A 14451-nucleotide genomic window follows, 5' to 3' on the forward strand; every position below is an offset into this window, starting at 1 on the left:
TTTCCCACAGAGATTATAACAGACAATGGGGTGCATTTCTGTTCTCAGAAAATGAAAGAATTCTTGGTCAGGTATGGCATCACACATTTGAGAACTGCGCTATACCACCCCAGGGCGAATAGTTTGGTACAGAGGGCTAATAATAATAATAATAGATTCATTAAAGGGGGTATTCAGCTGGGGTATTCAGCTGGCACTCAACTCAGGTCTTGAATGGTCAGAGGTTTTGAAAGAAATGGTGTGGAATTTTCGTATCACTCCACATTCGGTTACCAAGGTGTCACCTTTTGTCTCTTTAAAAGGTAGACAACCAGCTACCAGATTATATCCAGGATGGCTAGAGGCATCGGCTAGAGGCATCGGGATGTGTGAATGTAGATAGACAAACAGTAATGAATCTGATCCATGATGCCCAGAATGTGTACAAACAAAGATTTGATTCTGATATCAATGTCAAAGAGATTATGTTGTCTGTGGGAGACTCTGTTCTAATTAAGAATCCACGTTTTGGTGCAAAGTGTACAGAAAGCAAATTCTTAGGTCCCAAGACAGTTGAAACTATTAGAGGTAGTGTGGTCATTCTCGAAGGGGGGGAGTGTGGGTCGAAGTCTAAACTAGTCAAGTGTGCACCAAATGTGAATAGGGAGAACATAATGAGAGACAATGTCAATGACGAGAATCAAAAGGAACAAGGGAGTGAAGGAGTTGCATCCCAATCACTTACAGGCAGTAGTGATCAAGTGGAGGATGAATCCAATGGTGGTAATAATTGCAAAAGAACAAAGAGACTGCCTGATCATTTTACGGACTCTCAGAATGTGTACGCATTGCGTGGTTTGAATTGTAGAGCAGTTTGACTCCAGCACCCAAAGCTGTAGGTGTGTCTGCTGCCTACGCTGTATTTTATTTAATAAACACTTCTGTTTAATTACCCACGGCGTCGGTCATCACTCAACACATATCAGCACTACATCTATGACATTGAAATATGTGTCAAAATAGGTTCAAATGCGGAGGCAACTGTTAACCTCTTGCTCTTATACAGACCCCTGATGGTCATGGATGACTTCTCTCAAACTCTATCCAATTTTATTCTTCCTCTGCTTAAACCCAAAACAAAATTTGTACTGCTAGGTGATTTTAACTTATGGCTAGGACAGCAGGCTGACTGTAGAGCCTTGCAACTGAAGGACTCTTTGTCCAACCTGGGATTTACCCAAAATATCACTTTACCAACACTTTACCAACACACATCAAAGGGCATACTTTAGACTGGATTTCCACCCTTAATGTCCCGATCAAAGATGTATCTGTTCTCCCATGCCCAATGTCGGACCATCTCTTTGTCCTCTTCAATATTATTAGTTAAAAGGCTATGCATTCTGATACTCTTGGAATAATTAATCAAGTACTTCTGGCTTCAAATCCTCAAGTCCCGGAGTTCTGCTTTACTCCTACAACGATGGAGGAATTAGCACCCATTATAAAGCAACTTAAGTGTACATCATGTAAAGGCGACCCATGCTCCAAGGTAATTATTAAATCCTGTTTGGCTATACTTATGGAAGCTATTTGTAAGTTTGTTAATGCTTCCTTTATAGAAAATCGGGTGCCAACTGAGTTCATAAAAGCTTAGATTACGCCCATTATTAAAAAATGAAGCCTCCCTAAGGATAATCGACTGAATTTTAGACCCATTACAAACACCCATTTTTTATTGAAGATTCTCGATCGAGTAGCCTATGTTCAGTTAACTGCAGACTTGAACTCTAATCCTATTCTTCACATCAATCCGGCTTCAGACAGGGGTACGGTACCGATCAGCCCTACTAGAACTGAAGTTGAAATTGGTTGATCGTATAGATAGAGGCTTGCCATCTCTTCTTATGTTATTAGACCTATCAGCCGCCTTCGACCTGGTGGATCATACTGTTTTGATCCCCAGGCTGAAGGAGGTAGCAAATGTCTCCAATAGGGCAGCCATGTGGCTCTCATCATTTCTTAGTGATAGGGATTGTAGGGTTTTCTCGAGAGAGGCAGAACCTCCCCCGATAATTTTAAAATTTGGGGTGCCTCAGGCAGCTTGTCTTTCTCCCTGTATATACAATAATTTCACCGTTGCTTTCTTTAAATATCTCAAATCTAATGGTATAGAGTTCACTAATTATGCCAATGATCCACAGTGTCTGATCCCACTATCCGGCAAGTATAAGAAGGATGAATGTTACCTTAATAAGGTATACTCCATTGTGGAAAACAGGATGATCCAGAACAATCCTGCTCTTAATAAGGACAAGACAGAGCTCATGGTCGTGGGCTCTCAAAACCTGCGAAAAAAAAAGTAGGTGCAGACTATGAGAGCTTTAGCCTCAAGGGAACTGAAATCCTCACACAGAAAAGGTTGAAACTCTGGGTTTAGTGTTGGATCAGCACCTCAATATGAAAGAGCACATTATCTCCATTCTGTCATCATCTTCATATTATATCAAACTCCTTACACACCTGCACCCATTCATTAGCCAACAGAACGCAGAAACCATTGCCAGAGCAATAGTGGGCGCAAAAATGGATTACTGCAGTAGCTTAATGATTGGTATCAACAAAGGAGATTGCAAAAGACTACAGGTTGTGCAGAATAGCGCAGTGAGAATGATATCCGGCACTGTACACAGAGACCATATCACAGAAGCTTGCCGTAACATTCACTGGCTCCCAGTGGAGTCCAGACTTGTATATTGCCTCGCCCATATTGTATGTAAATGTCGGAGGGCAGGATGCCAGAGTATCTTCAAGCTCTGATTAGTGATAAAGTGCAACTTCGGTGCCTAAAATCCAATAATACCAATTTGCTACATACCCCGAAATTCAACACTGTCAGGGTCGCAAAACAACTTTCATGCATGCTGCTCCTAGAATCTGGAATGGACTTCCAACTGAGCTTAGGGAATTGAAATCTATTGAAACTCAAGACTTGGCTTTTAAAATAATCTGTTTTTATGATGGCTCTTTTCTGGCACCCATAACTTTTAATATCCTCCGTCACCTCCCGTTTATTGTTTATTGTTTGTATGTTATATTGGTGCCCTCAAGCCTCCGTGTCCATGGAGAAAGCAGTACAAATTATTAAAGTAAAGTACCCTATATGGGAATCCCACCGATTTATCACTCAATGGTGGCACTTCCAATATGAAGTTCTACCAATTGCTCTGAAATCTGCCCATATCATTTTCACCAAATTGTTTGCTGCAATGGTGGCATCCCCACATTTGGAAGGAATTATCCTGCATCTTTACCTGGGTGATTGGCAAATGTGTACAACTTCAGAGGCACAGGCCAAGACAGGCTATGCCCCTTCCTTCAGAAATTGAGTTTCATCGGATCTCTCAATAAATCTTTCATCCAAAAGATGAAGGCCATTGTCCAGGAGCTTCTACAACATCAAGAAGATAAAGCCAGATGGTAGTCCACAATGTGCAGTAATACCTGCAGAGTTCCAAGTGCCAGATAGAATTACCGGACAGACTCAAAGAATATGGCAAAATACTACTTTATCAGGGTTCCTAGTCATTGCATCGAATGCCAAACTGTTGAATGCCCTGCCATAGAATAAAATGCATCGAAAAAAAGCATTGAATGCATTTAGTCCCCCTCAATCCCCCTTGTTTAACCTTTAAAACCCATTAAAATCAAACTAAACCCTTTACCATTTAAAAAAATGCATTCAGTGCTTTTTTTTCCGATGCATTTTTTTCTATGGTATGGCATTCGACAGTTTGTATTTCGATGCTATGACCAGATACCCTTTATCAGCTCAATAAAGTAGGGAAACCTGGTGAACAAACAGATTGCAGCTCACACACTCAAATACATTTCCGTTACACAAAAGCTTTATACCTCAATATACGTCAGCTATGACGTCATCCTACGTGGCTAATAGTAAAAACCTATTGAACGGAGGGATTGGTTAGGGGAACACATATACCTATACCTCGTTTCAGTGTTAGTAACAACATTAGCTGCCCCTTACCTTGTAGGCACGCCTTGAACTACCTCTAGCTACGTATGATACAGATTAATAACAGAATAACAACTGTGATTGGCTTCTGCAACAATGTATGGGCCATTGATACATATGCACTCATAATTGGTTGGCATTCCCACCCAACCTCGGACATTTGGCTCGTTAGCAGCACATAAGCAAAATGAAACCCAGGTGTGGGGAACAATGTCAGACCACTGCCCAAATGGCCAATTAGCCTACCATCTCTCATCAGTTAGGCCCAACGCCAAGGCTTCTCCTTTGTAGTTGACCTTGCTGATTGTTCTCTTCCTCAGGTCTTTTATGGGAGTGAAGGTACATTGCTATCTACGTCTGGAGCTTAATGAATAGGCCTTGTTTTCCAGTCTTTCACCTTTTATTTAGTGCTATTTGATTCAATTATACTGGGTACTAATACTCCTATTGGCCTCTGGAGACTTGGTTGCTCCGTCTTGCATATGCTTTCTGCATCTTTGTTTGTTCAATACTTGGCATTTGCAAATGTTCACTCCTTTACCTAATCTAAAAGAAATATGTTGTGTGTATGTAGCATATCCTCTTCAACTCCTCTTGTGCCTTGCAATAACATCTTGATGTGGCATCCTTGAACCTAAGCCAAACAGCTATTCTTTGTTCCTTCCACTGAGCTGTTTTCCAGTGCCTGTGAGCTTTTGCAGCCTCGATCTCTCTCCTTCAGGCTTCTTGCTTATTATTTATACAGAGTTGACGTCCATCTTTTCATCATGACCGCTTAACCCATGTTATATTTTCTACTGCAGAAAGCTTCTATATGTCTCATCTACCTTGCATTTCTGCATATTTGCATCTACTGCATCTCTTCTCGCTGATCTTCTCAGTGTATATGATTTGGTCGTATGTACATGTTCAGTTACTTAGTTACTTCAGTCACATCTTTATTCTTGAAGTATTCTTTATTCTTATATCGTTTCAGTGTGTCCTCATGTCTCCTCTTTAATACATCACTTTACTCTCATCAGATTTCACTTATAGTTCTTCTATGTTCAATGTTGTATGCAGATATCCTTCTACCATGTCAGTACGAGGGTACGTTTGATACGGTTGTCTGAGCACATAACGTGTTTCATATCTTCGATCCAGTATTGGGACTATACCAGGTGTCATGCACAGTGCCTTTTTGTTGTTCTTCCAATATGACGGAGGTAAGGGGGTGGGCACTAGAGATTACATGTACATCTGCCTCTCTTCATTTCCCCCTCTGGTGAAGTCCTCAACTACCTCCTCAATTTTCTTCACCTTTTCGTCACACTGTGGCTTCCTCAGAATCCATATCTTTGTCACCCTCTCAGGTCACCTGCATTTTTTATGTGCTTATCCACGCTCCAGGTCATATGGCAACACTCCCTAGTTGATTGACAGAATACTTAACATCCTACATAGTTTTTATGATCCTTGGGGTAAATAAACTTTGTTCCTGGGGGTGCCAGTGGACTTCCTTTCAGGTGCTCACCGGGGGTACTTTCAGTCTGTGTGTGCTCGTCAGTCCCAGCATTCACATTGATCATTACCTTCATCCCAATAACTTTCTTTGCTGTCTTCCTGCACTGTCCTATGATTATTCATACAAGACAGAATCCAGTAATACAAACACGAATATTGTTCCAAGCTGCTTGAAGGCATTTGCTAGCCAGGTTGGAACCCATGACAATAGGAATGAGAACCAGTCCACATCTTCAGTCTAATCTACTTCTTCCTCCATTTTTGTATGCAGAGTTGACAACATAGTTATTGTCTTTGTCATGGGTTTCATATTCTTTATCATGGGCAGGTGTGTATGTACAGCAAGAAGGCCCGATCTTGGTGTACACATCACCTTCCATTGCTGTAATCAAGTTCAAGACATACCTGTTCTGGGGGCCATTAGTCTAATGGCCCTCAATTCTTCTGTAATCACACTGAATCCTTTTATTGTTGTCTTTATTGTTTGTAACAGCTCCCACCTGGTTATTTGGAACCACTCGGTGTTCACTGAAGTCTGACATCCTGGCATGAATTTGGCTGTAAAGATTACTGATGTTCTACTTAACAATGTATGCTCAGCTGTTATTTCATGATAGGCTTCTATTGGCAACCTCTTCTTTCTTTGGTGTGCATGCATTTTCGTAAACTCAGCGATATGGATATCACGTTGGGGAATACCCAATGCTGGAACATGTATGATCACTATAGAGCATATTGCTCCCCAGTTTTTAGGCAGCTCAATATAAGCTTTGGATCCACAAGCCCAATAGTGGTCCATTAGCATCACAGTTCCTCAATTCATACCTGGTACATCAATTATTGGCTTGCACACTTGTTTTCCCCAACTTTGGTCAGGCCCTTGTTTTTGAAACGCAATGTTGTATTCTTCATGGGCAATATGGATACAGGTCCTGCTTCATTCTCAACTCATGTTAATAATTTCAAAATACTTAGCCCATTCTTTCAGGAATCCATCATTCACTATTTGCACAATCTGTACTGGTGCTGTCATTAATTAGTGTGCACTGCATGGTAACATTTCATCGTCCCATCCTGTGCTGGCTGCTACTCATCCATATACTAATACTTGAGGTCTCTTCCAGCATTCTGGCAATCCTGGCATTTCCCCATGCATGTGCACAACCCAGTCTCTTTTGTTCAACAATCCTTATCTGGTCTCCAGTCATACCACTGAGTGAGTACATGAGCATACTGCTTTTCCAGTCTGGGTCTTTTTCCATTTTCTGCATTTTTATGTATTCATCTTCATTTGGAAATGTCTTTCTTGACCTCCATAGTAGGGTTGCCCATCTTCCTTCAAATTGTCCTCTTATCGTGCATGATGCTAGATGGCTAAGGCACTTTGCATCATGTTCAGGTTTTTCTCTTGCAATGAATGTACTAGCTGAGCTCATGCACAAGGGATGGGAGAACACACATAGCAGCTCTCATCTGTCGTTCTCCTCCACACCTCCTTCATGTGCTGATACCTCATGTTATTCTTTAAATGGGCTGAATTATCAAGGTATGTATTTATACCCTCATGATCTCCCCCTGCATCCCTTTTAAGTCAGATAATTATGGGGTAAATATCAGAGAAAATATCACTCATGCTTTTTTTAGGGATAAAAATAGATGTGTCATTGCTCAAAACGTCATCTGCCTTATTGATCATTATTTGACAAAATGCCATAATAATAAGAAAGAAAAAACAAATCATTGTACAGAGTGAGGTTATCAAAAGTATTCAAAATAAACATATTGATCTTCTTGCTGGCAGTGCATCTTTTATAACTTGGAAAATCCCCATTCTTTTTTTATCAATGTGTAATTTTTGGCACTTTTATAAACCACACTTTTTTATAATAGGAATTGTAAGATGATCACATTGATGATCCTGAAAATAATAAAACTGTTTTTAGAATTTCCCAAAAATGTGCCAATGTCAACATGTTGTCTCACCAAAGCTGGGTAAGACCAAAGAATGTAAGTAAAAACAGCATACAGAAATGTGTGCAGCATTATTGTTATAGCCAACATAAAGTATCCTATGCAAGCTCTGTGTTTTATTTACAATGCATTGTCTCTTTTTCCTAACTGGAATTGTCCTGGAACTGCTGCAAAGTGTATTTCCCTTCAAACTTGGGAATAGCTAAAGGTTCAAATTGTCTTTATTTTGATGAGTCTTTATTTTTGCTCTTGGTAGCCGATCTCATCATCTGTTGAACATCTTCTCTTGCTTCACTGTCAGCGGCTGCAGGGGGGTCAGGGCCTCTCCTTTGTCGAGTTTCATGTCATTCAAGTGCAGCCAGACTCTTCTTCCTTTGAGTTTCACAGCAGTAGGAGTGACCCCCTCTACTAGGTATGGTCCCTCAAACAGAGCTTATTCCAAGTGTGTACAGAGCTTTTCACCAGCACTTGGTCCCTGGACACAAACCAGATTACTTTAGCAAGTCAATGGGATCAAATTTTTGGCTGTATTCATCAATCTTCTTCGACTCTTCCCTCCGATCTTTGACCTGTTGAGAAATAAAAGAAACACTAGCGGTCATAGTTGTTAAATAATTATGCATCTCATCACCTAATGTTTTTGCTACACTGTGGACATCAATTTCTATTCGAGTGGGAGAAGGAAGCAAGGGGCACTCTCATACAGCGTTCAGTCACCAACTCATGAGGAATCAAGTGGTGATCTGAGCCAGGCTGCTTTCTCAGGGCAAACAGAGCAAGGGGTAGGCAATGTAGCCATCCCTCCTTCAAAGTTATTTTGATCTTGGCTATCCTTTCTGTAAGACGTCTGTTTAATCTCTCACAAATACCATTCACCTGTGGGTGACAGGCAGATGACGGATTGTGCTTTATGCCTAACAGAAGAGTTACCTGTTAAAAAATGTATTTACAAAATGTGGCCTATTATCAGACCGCAGGGCTTCGCACACACCCCATCTAGAAAATAGCTCATGTACAAGAAACCTGAAGGCACATGTGGACCTGCCTCAATCCATCTTGAAAAGGAACACACTACCACTAACGTATATCTGTAACCATTGCATGTTTGTAACATATCCACATAATCTATATGTAGATGCTGAAAAGGACCATTGGGTCTGGGAATTGCTCCTCTCACTGTTCGCACAATGTGCCCCGCTGTGAACTTCTGGCATACAATGCAGTTCACAATAAACTGTGCCACGTGTTCTAACAAATGTGTTGAAAACCAATCTTCTGCAATCATTGCAGCAAGATTCACTCTAGTTGTGTGTGCGGGGTAGTGAAGCTGCTCCAGCGCCGCCTTCAATAATGCTAGAGGTATAACTGGCTTTCTAGTGCTGTCCTGTCTCCATATAGCCTCACTGGGGGACAAAGAATACCCCCGTCTCTTCCATAGGTCCTGCTCTTCTTTTGGTGTTTGACTGTGTAGCTCATTTAACTGTATAATGGATAGCATATGAAAACCTTCCATCACCATCATACATCATCCTGACATTTGCTTAAAACTTTCTACTTCAAAATCAGAAATATTTGGGAAATATGCCACCCTTTTTGCGAGAAATCATGTCTGCCCTCTTAGTATGTGCTGCATATTTCACCATGGCGATAGCCAATTCAAGCTTTTGTACCTTAATAAGTTTATTCAATAGAGATGCATGTTGCACTGGTGTGCCGTCTGTGTGGAGGAACACCCTCCTTTTCCAATGAGACAACCCTACATGAATGTTTGACGTCACATAGGTGGAGTCATAATACATTGTTACACTCCTCATCCTCATATCTTCGGAGTGCAGCGATAAGCGCCACCAATTCTGCACCCTGTGCTAAACAATGTGAAGGAAATCTTAGACTTGTCACTACTTTGAATTCACCGTCACGATTTAACTTTACCACTGCTGATCCAGTATGTCTTTCATCTGTCGTTTGATCTATTTATGAAGAACCATCAATGAATAGGATTTCCCCCCCCCCGATAGCATTTTCTCTAACATGGGGAATATCATAAAACTCAGTATACGTTGTGCAGCCATGTACATAATCCTCCTTCCCTACTAGTTCTGCTATGAATGTCGCTGGATTCACTACTCTAAATCTAACAATTTTGATCACTGACTTCAAAATAATCACTTCATACCCTGATGCTCTTTGTGTTGTTATTGTATAATAGCATTAATGGGTATCCCTTTATAATACTAGTAGCCTTCTCAATCGTGAAAGCAATAGCAGCTAAGGCTTGTTCGCAAGGATAATGGCCTTTCATTAATGGGTCTAAAATCCCTCTATAATAGGCTAATGGTTTATGTCTATGTCCTAATGTTGTCTTCTGCACGAGGACTACTGTCATTACCTCTCCATTTGAAAGTGAGAATAAATAGTACTCTTTGTAATAATCTGGAATCCTGAAAACAGGGGCTGTACAAATCGCCCTTTTTAATTCTTCAAACCCGTCAGTCATCTCACCTGTCTATGTTATTTTCCTTTTACCTATCTGTGCTTCCTTGAGTCCTTTCAAATGTTGTTGAATATATATACTGTAATCAAAAACCCAGGCTCTGCAATAATTACATAGGCCTACAAATTGTTGCATTTCCCTCACTGTCTGAGATGTTGGAGTTTTCATGATCGCTTCTGCTCTCTCAGGTGTCATTTTTCTCCCTTCTTGAGCTGTCCTATGTACAGGACAACTTCCTGACAATACTGTAATTTCTCTCTTTCTACCTTGTATCCTTTCTCTAGTATTATAGTCATTAGTTAAACTGAATCTTTTCTGCATTTTTCTTCTGTTTCGCTGTACACTAATATATCATCTACATACTGAATTATTGTGCTTTCAAGTTGTACATTACCTAGGTCCATCTGAAGGACCCTATTGAATATTGAAGGGGACTCACAGTACCCCTGAGGTAATCGTGTATGTTTCCAGTGATGGTCACTAGATGAAAATGAGGTCAAATCTTCTGAGTCCTCATGAAGGGGAATTGAAAAGAAGAACAAAAATGGCAAAACCACCTAATGCGCCAGTTCTCTTAAGGTTTCAACATTGTTGATTCTAAAATGGAAATCCATTGCAGATTGATTAACAGCTTTGTTTAATACAGAAAGGAACCACCTTAAAAACCCAGTTACTGTACAGTACAGATTATACAATTATTGTTACAGTTAAGACTGTCCTTTTACTGCCTGTTAGCACAGTTACATTTGTACAATTCTTGCCAACACGTGTTTCAATCTTCTTCTTAAGGTCTTCTTCAGGTCTATTGTACATGTTATGAACAAGAATAAATCATAATGGAAACAGTACATTGAGATTGAAAACAAATATCAAAGAATAGAAATAAGAGATAATATGAACCGATACACCAGGTCACCGACGGGTCACAATAAGGAGGAAGAAGGTAGAAAGAGAGAATAAAAGCAACTTTCTGTAATAATGTTCGTCCCAATCATAATACTTGATTTGAAATGTAGACGTATCTAAATTGACAAGCAACTATCCCACATGCCAACCAAAATGAATTGTGACATGCAAGTAAACAAAATACCTTCAATCCATTCTTAAACTCCCTCTCAAAAGTAATGCACCAGTGCAGCCCCATAATCTGTACTGTATAACAACTGGATTTCTAAGGTGGTTCTTTCTGTATTAAACAAAGATCTTAATCAATCTGCAATGGATTTCCATTTTAGAATCAACAATGTTAAAAACCTTAAGAGAACTGGTGCAGTAGGTGGTTTTGCCATTTTTGTCCTTAACTTAGAGTGATTTCAGGCTTGGGGTCATAATCCTGATCACAACTGATGCATCCAGTTGACTGTGTGTTAATGACAACTATTGACAAGTGACTATAGTTTATGGTTGGGTAGAAAGCGCATAGAACTACCGAGCCTTGAATTGAAAAGAAGGCATTTTTTAAATCTATGGGCCTCATTACGAGTCTGGTGATAACCGAGCCGGAAAAACCATCAGGTTACCGCCAGACTCCTATTACCATTCATCCTCCATGATTCCTGGAATCACCGGGGCATTACGACCCCGTGACCCAGGAATTCTGGAGGTGGAATTGTGTAAATCCCCGTTCCCATCGAGCCCCATAGGACTCCATGTGGATGGGGACAATGGAAACACTGGTTCCGTCTATGACAGAGCTGGTGTTTCCATGTCTGCCTGCAGGCGGGTGGTGTTAAACCCGCCAGGTCAGACCTGGCGGGAATGACACCTCCCGCCTGCAGGACTCTTAATCAGCTGGTCCGGAAAGAACGGTGGCAGCGGTTTTACCACCACTGTTCTTTCTGGACCGGCAGGGTCGTAATGAGGACCTATGACTGTAAAATATTTGGCTCTGGCTAGGATGTTATATAATATCATAGCTGGATTCGGAACCAGAGGAAACTCTGCTTCAACAATATTGTTTAGGGGACATAGATCCTGAATAAATATCCACGACCCCCCTATTGATTTCTTCACTGGGTACACAACCATGGTACATGGAGATTCTGATGCCACCAATATTCCCTGCTGTACCAAAGCAGAAATAGTTTCAAATATACTATTGTCTGCTTCTCTGGACATGGGATACTGCTGTGGTCATGGCAAAATTGCTCCTGGTTTGAGCTTAATTTTAACTGTTCCTGCTCCACTCAATAAACCATATGGACTGCTTGTCCATAAGATGCTTGGCACCTTTTCTCAATCTTCCTGGAAAAACGACAGTTTCTTTTTTACCAATGCCATTCTCTGTGGTATGTCTCTATTCTCAACTGTAATCCCATAAATGAGATTTATGAGAAATACTAATTTGTGATCTGAATAGTCATCTCTGAACAATTCTTCATCTGTCAAGTCTGTTAGTCTATATCCTCCACCAAGAGCTATTACTGCTCTCCAGCCTCTTCCCTCATCATCTGTCCAATGAACAACTGCCCTTTCCTCTCTTACAAGTGCTGCTTCTAGCTCTAGGGGGAATACCTGTACTTCTTCATCATCCATAGGTATTTCTGGCCTAAACAAACATTTGCCAGGTAGTCTCAACTATTTACATACCAGTCTAGGAAGCCATGTCAACAAAATATTTACTCGATTCAAAAATACTTCTCGATCCAAAGGCACACCTAGTTATGCTTTCTGGCCTGCAAATGATAATATGAATTTTCTTACATTTATATAATGTATCCCTGGAGTGGAACACACTATCCCTTTATCAGTGAAAGATATTGTCATGTTTAATTTTGTCATCAAGTCACGTCCTAATATGTTAACTGGTTTATGCCGAGAATACAATAGTGGCATAGACACATCAGGTTCCCCTATAGAAATTGGTAAATCATCAGTAAAAGGAACTAACCTCATAGCCCCAGAGAATCCCTGCGCATTCATGGCAATGCCAGACATTGGGTACTTTCCCTTTTGAACACGGAAATTAGTCATGCCAGTGTCTACAAGAAACAAAAATGTCTTGCCTTCTATCGTTACCCTGACCATCGGCTCCTCTTGGGGGTCTGGTGTCACTGATAGTACTGAACACATCAGGTCCCTCTGTGGGCTTTCCTATTGTGGATATAAATTCATCCCTGTACCCATGACAGGATGTCCTCCTACCATGGTCACACTCCATATCCTAGGTGTGAATGCTTGTGGGGCTCCTCTATTGGCATTCAATTGTGGCACCATTGCTTATTGTGCCCGTGATTGCAATGGAACTTATTGCAGTTGCTGTATTTTCGATGCACGTGTCTGATTCTGTGTGTGATCTTGGGCATCATACTACTGCAGTTCTGTATTATACTTTGGAGAATAGCCCACCCTCATCTTGGAGCTTGACGATTCTGCTGCCTGCCCTCTCTAGTTCTGCAATTTTGGGCCATATGTCCTACTCACCCACAATTCCAGCATTTGTATGGCTGTCCTCCATTAAATCCTCCTCCCCTTTGAGTGTTTTGAAATCCGCCTCTTCATCTTGGTCCATTCCAACTACCTCCTGGCCAAAAATTGTACCGACCTTGATCTATAGAATATCCTACATTGCTTGACTGCACTGTCTGTAACTCTTGTGTTGCCACACCATCACCACTTGTCAACACTGCTCCCTCTATGGCAGATTTTTACAATTTTGTCTGGACTAACCTTGCTTCCTCCTGCTTTCTACTCCCAGCTTTCTTCTTATTCTTTGTTTTCTTCTCTTGTAATAATAGACAGTGATGTACGATAGTAGACTGTATTTACTGCCATGGCCATTCCTACCTGTTATTTCATCCGCCCTTGCACTGGCTCGGGGAGTCCCTGACATAAAATAGGATAAAATAATGCTATCGTTTTATCCCACAGTTCCCTCATCTCAAGACGCCAGCATTCTTGAATCTCCTGAATAAAAGCAACAGGATCTTAGTCCTCAGCCATTTTTCTTGTCATTATCGCACCGTGTCTGATGTGCCAGTATATTGCACTCTAAGCCCCTCCATATGTCTGCTCTGCAATTGTTAAACAGCGCTCCATCATGTGTTGTGTTTTGTGCTGTTACACTCGCATATCCTGCTCATCTCCAAATGTCGTCAGCTCTCTCCCCTAGGTTAGCTGCTAGCAGGGCTTTTATGTCACCCACTGATAAAGTCATTCCCGCTGCCATTCTTTCTAACTCATAAATCCATGTTCCCGCACCTGCAGTTAAACTAGGTAATTTCAATTTCAAATGATCTTTTTCCATTTGTGGCCACGGTATATATTGTGGTTGTCCTCCTCCTTTCTGTAATAATGAGAATTGTGTACATACTGGTCCACAATCATGCCCACCTACACATCTTGTCTTCTAGGTGGGGCTATTTTCGTACGTTCATCTACGTCCAGGCAGTGACCTTAATCTACTACTGTAATACGGGTATATAGCCTGTGTGCTGCGCAACTGTGTTTGTGGTCTCTCAGAATATGG

This window comes from Ambystoma mexicanum, chromosome 12 (assembly GCF_040938575.1).
Source record: "Ambystoma mexicanum isolate Mex_15411 chromosome 12, UKY_AmexF1_1, whole genome shotgun sequence".
Taxonomy (NCBI): domain Eukaryota; kingdom Metazoa; phylum Chordata; class Amphibia; order Caudata; family Ambystomatidae; genus Ambystoma; species Ambystoma mexicanum.